Raw genomic sequence first — 8708 nt, forward strand, 5'->3', positions numbered from 1 at the left:
GATTCTGCCAATTTTGTGCCTGAGCCTTGAAAAAGTAGCAACTTGAATTTTATATCAAGTAATAATCAGAGGAAAATAGCTGAGAATTTGACTTCATTTCCTGAATAGTTATGGTTGTGATTGTAAGCTATTATGCAGTTATTGCAAAATTCTTCTTTTCCCCAGATAATGACTAAAAATTAAAGTTTAAAGCATGACTGATTACCAGTTGGTAAGATTCTGAATTTATCGAAACTGGGTAACACATATTAGAGTTGAATTTAGATGCCTGTCAAAAAATGACTCAGGTTCTATTGACTGAATTATAAAAGGTAAAGAGAAGAAATGCTGATTGCTACCTGAAACTTTTTAGCTTGCTAAATATGTATCTTAGACAGCGGCAGGCACTATGGCAGTGTGAGATGCAGTACAGCACAGTAGTAAAAAGCATGAGCTCTAGGTCTGAAGTCTGACTCTACCACTTACTATCTGTATGACCAAAAAAAAAAAAAAAAAAGACCCAGTATATCCACTTTTAGGTATATAGTCAAAGAATTCAAACCAGGGACACGAAGAGATACTTGTATGTCAAAGTTTATAACAGTATTATTCACAATATCTAAAACACGGAAACAACCCAAGTGTCCATCAACAGATAAATGGATAAAGAAAATGCAATGTGTGTGTGATGGAATATTATTCAGCCATAAAAAGGAATGAAATTCTGAAACATGCTAAAGCATAGATGAACATTAAAAACACTGACTGTGCTGTGTGAAATAAGCCAGACGAAAAATATATATACACATATACTTTACAATTCCACTTATATAAAATATCTAGAGTAGGAACAATCATAGAGACAGAAAGTAGAATAGAGGTTGTCAGAGATTGGCAGCATGGCATTAGAATAAGGAATTCCTCATTCTAATTCCTCATTGCTAAATGGCTACACATTTTTTTTTTGATTTGTGAAAAAGTTGTAGAAACATTTAGAAGCAATAATTGCCCAACATTGTGAATGTAATATTTCCACCAAATTACACACTTAAAAATCATGAAAATTGTAAATTTTATGCAATATATATTTTACCACAATAAAAAAAATCAGACTGAACATGTACAAGCCTTTTACTCCTTTTATAGAATATCACTACCAACTTTTCCCAAAGTAGTAGATTTGACATATTTTTCCCACATTATGGATAATTTGTTGAAATTATAGTCATTGATCGTCACTATTGTTATAGTAAATTGATATATCAGAGAAGCAAATTATATTACAATTTATCTTGTGATTTTAATTGACAGACATTGAAACTTCTTATTTACCACAATAAACTTATTTTTGGCTGAGTGGTATGCTACAATAATTAATACCTGTTATAATGGTACAGAGGTAAATTTGAGACCTATTGATCAAGAGATAGAACCAGAAAGAGACCAACACATAAATGGGAAGTTTACACAGAAACATAAAAATGAATTTGAATTCCTGCCTTACTTCAAAGGAAAAATTAAATTCAGGAAGGGTATTGTTTCAAATGTAAAAGTCAAAACACTAAACCCTTCAGACTAACTAGGTTTCATAAACAAGGCCCATTGATTATGATGTTATAAAGAGTATCGACGAATTCAACTACACTAAAACTAAGCGCTGCTGGGAGACTGGTCAAGATGGCATAGAAGGTAGATGCTGTGCATACCTTCTCTTGCGACCACACCAAAATTATAATGAAATGACAGAGCAACCATCACTGGTAGTCACCTGAGATCTGGCTAAAAGGAAGCCCTACAACTAGGAACAAACATAAAAGGTCACCTCAAAACAGGTAGGAGGGGCGAAGATGTGAATTGGCTCAGTCCTACAACAATGTGTGACAATGAAGAATCGGGACGGTTATCTTGGCTGCAGAGCCCCCTCTCCAATCTGAGGAGTGAGGGATCCTGGCCCCACACTGGGCTCTCCAGCCCAGAGTTCTAGTGCCCAGAAGAGAAGTCCCCACAACCTCTGGGGAAACCAGTGGAGATTATGGCTGAGTGAGGTGGAGGGCTGCAGAAGTTGCAGGCGTTTCTCTTAAAGGGCCCATGCATGTATTTGCTTGTTGATGGACTTGCTCACTCTGAGCTCCAGCTGTTCCAGGGGTGCCAGGAACATACAGTGCTGAGTTGTCTGGCTTCAGGGAAAGGGCTTGGAGGATCGGCTTTCTTCTGAACAGAAGTGCTGGCAGTATCTGTTGTTCCTTTGTTGAGCCCTCCCACTTTCCAGCGTGTGGACTCAGGCAGCTGCCAAATCTGAGTCTCCATCAACTTGGATAACATAGGTGGCTCTGCCAGGTGATTTCCCGAACCTTGCCTCTCCCAACTTGTGGGTCCACCCAAACTGCTTCTAGTGGTTTATTACATACAAATAGCCTGTCTTTACTCTTGCTGTGGACTTTTCTAAAATCTCTCAAAGGCTCACAATACCCAAAGAAGCAGCATCTGGCCTCAGTATGCTCTGTATCTCTTGCTGAGCAGTCCTAAGTCCTGCACTAGCGACAGTCAGCCTTAGTTCCTGGCTTGGCCTCTCGAGGCACCTATAAACCAGCACAAGTAGCAGCCATCTGCAGATTGCTTGGTGACTTTTACCAGGTGGCCCCTGAGGTGCACAGGTTGCAGCTGAACTTGACCTGAAGCTGGACCCTAGGAAGACCTTGGATCGGCACACCCAGTGGCTTATTTTGATAAGCACTGGAGCCAGAGGGTCACTCAGGCTGCACCTGAAGAAGACACACCTGAAGGACAGATTAGGCAGGCACCAGAGCCCTGGCTAAAGTGACTCCTGCTCTGTAGGGTTAACCCTTCCCTATCCAGTTCTCAGAATCAATCAGTCCAATGGCCGATTCCTCCCTCAGCATGCAAACAACAACCAAGGCTCAACTATAACAGGAGGTCACACACAACCCATATAAGAAACATACTTTGAGCACCTTGCTCAGATGAACAGAGAAGACGGCATCACTGGGCCCCACAAAACACCTACTACATAAAGCCACTTTACTAAGACTAGAAGACTTAGGAGCCCTACCTAATACATAGAAACAAACACAGGGAGACAGCCAAAATGGAGAGATAAAAAAACATGTCTCACATGACAGAACAAAACAAAGCTCCATAAAAAGTACTAAACACAGTGGAGACAAGCAATCTACCAGACACAGAGTTCAAAACACTGGTTATAAGGATGCTCAATAAACTTAGGGGAAGAGTAGATGAACTCCGTGAGAACATTAACAAAGAGATAGAAAACAAAAATGGAGATGGAAAACATAAAAGGGAGTCAATCAAAAATGAAGAATACAATATCTAATATAAGGAGTACATTAGAAGGAATAAACAGTGTGGATGAAACGAAGGATTAAATCAGCAACAGCAGAGAACACCAAACCAGAATAGCAACAAGAAAAAAAATACAAAAAAAAACCAGGGATAGTTTAAGGAGCCTCTGAGACAACATCAAGTATAACAACATTCATATCATAGGGGTACCAGAAAGAGAAGAGAAAGCAAGAAATGGAAAACCTATTTGAAGAAATAATGACAGAAAACTTCCCTAACCTGGTGAAGGAAATAGACATACGACCCCAGGAAACTCAGAGAGGTCCAAACAAGAGGAACCCAAGAGGCCCACACCAAGACACATCATAATTAAAATGACAAAGGTTAAAGATAAAGAAAGAATCTTAAAAGCAGAAAGAGAAAACCAATTAGTTACCTATAAAGGGACTCCCATAAGACTGTCAGCCAATTTCTCAACAGAAACTTTGCAGGCCAGAAGGACTTGGCACAAAATATTTACAGCGATGAAAAGCAAGGATCTACAACAAGATAACTCTACTCAATAAAGCTATCGTTTAGAATTGTAGGACAGAGAAAGAGCTTCCCAGACCAAAAAAAGAAGAAAGAAAAGCTAAAGGAGTTCATCATCACCAAGCCAGTATTACAAGAAATGTTAAAGGGACCTCTTTAAGAAGAAGGAAAAAAAATATGTATCAAAAATCTAAATAAAGAATGGCAATAACTATATATCTATCAACAAGTACCTCAAATGAAAAAGAATTAAATCCTCCAATCAAAAGATAGTGTGGTTGAATGGATAAGAAAACAAGATCCTTATATATGCTGCCTACAAGAGAATCACTTCAGATTAAGACTCACACAGACTAAAAGTAAAGAGATGGAAAAAGATATTTCATAATGGACCTAGAGGGTATTGTGCTGAAAGGAGTAAGTCAGTTAGAGACAAATGCCATATGATTTCATGTACATGTGGAATCTAAAGAACAAAACAAAACAAACAAACAAACAAAAGAAACAAAATCATAGATACAGAAAACATTTTAAGGGTTATTAGAAGAGTGGGCTGTTGTGGGGGGTCAGTGAAAAAAGGGGAAAGGATTAAGAAATATAAATTTGTAGTTATAGTCATGGAGATATAAAGTATAACATTATGAATATAATCAGTAATATTATAATAACTATGTATGGTGTCAGAGAGATAATATATTATTGGGGTGATCACTTTGTGAGTTATATGGATGTTTTTATTATGTTACTATTCTTTCAAAATTGTAGGTAGATTTTATTTACTACTTAGTATATGTTATATTAAAAAGTAAAATTTAGGAAAGACCTTTCATATTCCTAATCCTAAATACAACCTCCCATATTCTTTTCATAAATTAATTTATTTTTTTATTTTTTAATTACAGTTGACAGTATTATTTTATATTAGTTTGAGACATAAGGTGAAGAGATTAAGAAGTACAAATTGGTAGTTACAAAATAGTCATGTGGATGTAAAGTATAGCATAGGGAATATAGTCAATAATACTGTAACAATTTTGTATGGTGCCAGGTGAGTACTAGACTTATTGGGGGGATCACTTTTCAATTATATAAATGCCTCCCATATTATTTTCCCCCATATTCTTTTAATATGGAATTCATGAATCTCAGACTTCAGAGCTCATCATTAGCTCACAGAGGGCTTATTAAAAATACTCATTCCTCAGTATCTCCATAAAGATTCAAAGTCAGTAGTTACTTTTTTTTTTTTTTTGTGGTGACACTGGTTAATGAAATCCAGTAAGTTTCAGGTGTACAATACAATAGTAAGGCATATATATATTGCATTGTGTGCTCACCGCCCATAGTTAGATTTCTTTCTATCACCACATATTGGACCCCTTTTACCCCATCTACCTCCTCCCTCCCCCATCCCTTTTGGTAACCACTAGTCTATTGTCCATGTCCATGGTCTCTGTTTGTTTATCTTGTTTGTTGCTTTTAGGCTTATATCTCGCATATAAGTGCTATTATATGGTTTGCAACTTTTTCTGTCTGGCTTTTTTCGCCTAGCATGATTATCTCAAGGTTCATCCATGTTGTAGCAAACGGCAGTATTTCATCTCTTCTTAAGGCTGAGTAATATTCCATTGTATATATGTATCACAGCTTCTTTATCAAATTATCAATTGTACGACACTTTGCTTGCTTCTACTTCCTGGCCACTGTGAATAATGCTGCTATGAACATCGGTATGTAAATATCTTTTTGGATATGAATTTTCAACTCTTTGAGGTAAATAACCAGTAAAAAACACTGCTGGATCATGTGGTAGATCAATTCTTAGTTCTATGAGAAACTTCCATACTGTTTTGCGTAGTGGTTGTACCAATTTGCATCCCACCAGCAGTGTATGAGGGTTCCTATTTCTCCGCATCCTTTCCAACATTTGTTATTACTTGTCCTGTTGGTAACAGCTATGCTAACAGGTGTGAGATGGTATTTCATTGTGATTTTGATTTGCATTTCCCTAATAGCTAGCAATGTTCAGCATCCTTTCATTTGTTTGTTAGCCATTTGTATGTCTTCTTGGAAGAAGTGTCTGTTTAGGTCCTCTGCCCATTTTTAAATTGGATTGCTTGATTTTGCTGTTATTGAGTTATATGAGTTGTTTGTATATTTTAGATATTAGGCCTTTATTGGAGGCATTGCTTGCAAATACATTTTCCCATTCAGATGGTTGTCTCTTGATCTTGTCGATTTCTTTTGCCGAGCAAAAGCTTTTTAGTTCGATGTATTCTCATTCATTAATTTTTGCTTTTACTTGTCTTGACTTTGAGATCAAATTCATAAAATCCTCTTTAAGTCCAAAGTCCTTGAGTTTCATTCCTATGTTTTCTTCTATGAATTTTATTGTTTCAGGTCTTATATTCAGGTCTTTAATACATTTTGGTGTGTGGTGATAGACAACAGTCTAGTTTCATTCTTTTGCAGGTGGCTTTCCAGTTTTCCCCGCACCATTTATTGAAGAGGCTTTCTTTTCTCCACTGTATGTTTTTGGCTTTTTGGTCAAAAATTATTTGTCCATATAAATATGGGTTTAATTCTGGACTCTCAAGTCTGTTCCAGTGGTCTGTGTGTCTGTTTTGCTGCCAATACCATGCTGTTTTATTTGTCACTTTGTAATATAATTTGAAGTCAGACAGAATGATGCCCTCTTTCTTTTTTCTCAGGATGGCTTTGGCGATTCGGGATCTTTTCTTCTTCCATACAAATCTGATGATTTTTTGTTCTGTTTCTTAAAAAAAAAAAAAAAGCCAATGGGATATTGATGGGGATTGCATTAAATCTGTATAATGCTTTAGGTAATATGGTCATTTTAACTATGTCGATTCTTCTAATCCAGGAACATGGAATATCTTTCCATTTCTTTGTAACTTCTTCAATTTATTTTAATAGAATCTTATAGTTTTCATTATATAGGTCCTTCACATGCTTCGTTAAATTTATTCCTAGCTATTTTATTCTTTTTGTTGCAATTGCAAAAGGAATTATTTTTTCCATTTCTTTTTCTGATGCTTCATTATTAGAATATAGGAACGCTATTGATTTTTGAATGTTGATTTTGTATCCAGAGACTTTACTGTATTTGCTTATTGTTTCCAGTAGTGTTCTTGTGGAAGCTTTAGGGTTTTCTATATAGAGAATCATGTCATCCACAAAGAGTGACAGTTCAACTTCTTCGTTTCCTATTTGGATGCCTTTTATGTCTTTCTCTTGCCTGTTTGCACTCGCTAGGACCTCCAATGTTATATTGAATAAGAGTGGTGATAGTGGACAGCCTTGCCTTGTTCCTGATCTTAGAGGGAAGGTTTTTAGTTTTTCACCATAAAGTATAATGTTGGCTGAGGACTTGTCATATATGGCCTTTATTATGTTAAGGTGCTATACTGATTTTGTGAAGTGTTTTGATCATAAATAGGTGCTGTATCTTGTTGAAGGCTTTTTCTGCATCATATGATCATATGATTCTTACTTTTTAATTTGTTTATGTGGTGTATCACATTGATCAATTTGCATATGTTGAACTATCCCTGTGCCTCTGGGATGAAGCCCACTTGATTGTGATGTATAATCTTTTTAATATGTTGCTGTATTCGGTTTACTAGTATATTATTTAGGATTTTTACATCTGTATTAATGAAAGATATCGGTCTGTAGTTTCCTTTTTTGTGTTATCTTTACCAGATTTTGGTAGAATTATATTGGCCTCATAAAATGATTTGGGAAGTATTGCCTCCTCTTGGATTTTTTGGAAGAGTTCGAGGAGAATAGGTATTAAATTTTCTTTGAATGTTTGGTAGAATTCACTGGTAGAGCCAAGTGGTCCTGGACTTTTACTTTTTGGTAGGTTTTTGATGATTGCTTCAATTTCCATGCTGCTCATCGGTCTATTTATATTTTCCAGTTCTTCTTGACTCAGTCTAAGTACTGGTCCATTTTTCTAAGTACTTGTCCATTTCTTCTAGGTTATTAAATTTGGTATTATATACTTTTTCATAGTATTCTTGTATGATCCTTTATATTTCTACGATGTCAGTCGTAATTTCCCCTCTTTCATCCCTGATTTTGTTTATTTGTGTACTTGCGTTTTTTTCTTTAGTGAGTCTAGACAGGGGTTTGTCAATTTTATTAACCTTCTCAAGGAACAAGCTCTTTGTTTCATTTATTTTTTCTATTGTTCTTTTGTTTTCAACTTCATTTATTTCTGCTCTAATTTTGATGATTTCTTCTGCTGACTTTAGGCTTCATTTGTTCTTCGTTTTGTAGTTTTTTTTTTTTTTAAGATGAAGTGTTAGGTTGTTTATTTGGGCTCATTCTTGTTTTTGGAGATAGGCCTATAATGATATGAACTTTCTTCTTATGATTGCTTTTGCTGTGTCCCAAAAGTTTTGATATGTTGTACTATCATTATCATTCATTTCTATGTATCTCTTGATTTCTCTCTTTTTCTTCTCTGATCCAGTTATTCTTCAGTAGTATGTTGTTTAATCTCCATGCATTTGTGGTTCTTCCTGCTTTCTTTTTGCAGTTGATCTCTAGATTCAAGGCATTATCATCAGAGAATATGGTATGGTTTCAACCCTCTTATATTTATTGAGGCTATCTTGTGTCCCAGTAAGTGGTCAATCCTTGAGAATGTTCCATGTGCACTAGAGAAGAATGTATAAACAGCTATTTGGGAATGAAAGGCTCTGTAAATGTCAATTATGTCCAGTGGGTCTAATGTGTCATTTAAGAATGTTATTTCCTTATTGATTTTCTGTTTGGATGATCTGTCCATATCCGACAGTGGGGTATTTAGGTCCCCTACTATGGTAGATGTTTTTATTGCAACA

The sequence above is a fragment of the Pteropus vampyrus genome, unplaced genomic scaffold, assembly GCF_000151845.1.
Source record: "Pteropus vampyrus isolate Shadow unplaced genomic scaffold, Pvam_2.0 Scaffold496, whole genome shotgun sequence".
Taxonomy (NCBI): domain Eukaryota; kingdom Metazoa; phylum Chordata; class Mammalia; order Chiroptera; family Pteropodidae; genus Pteropus; species Pteropus vampyrus.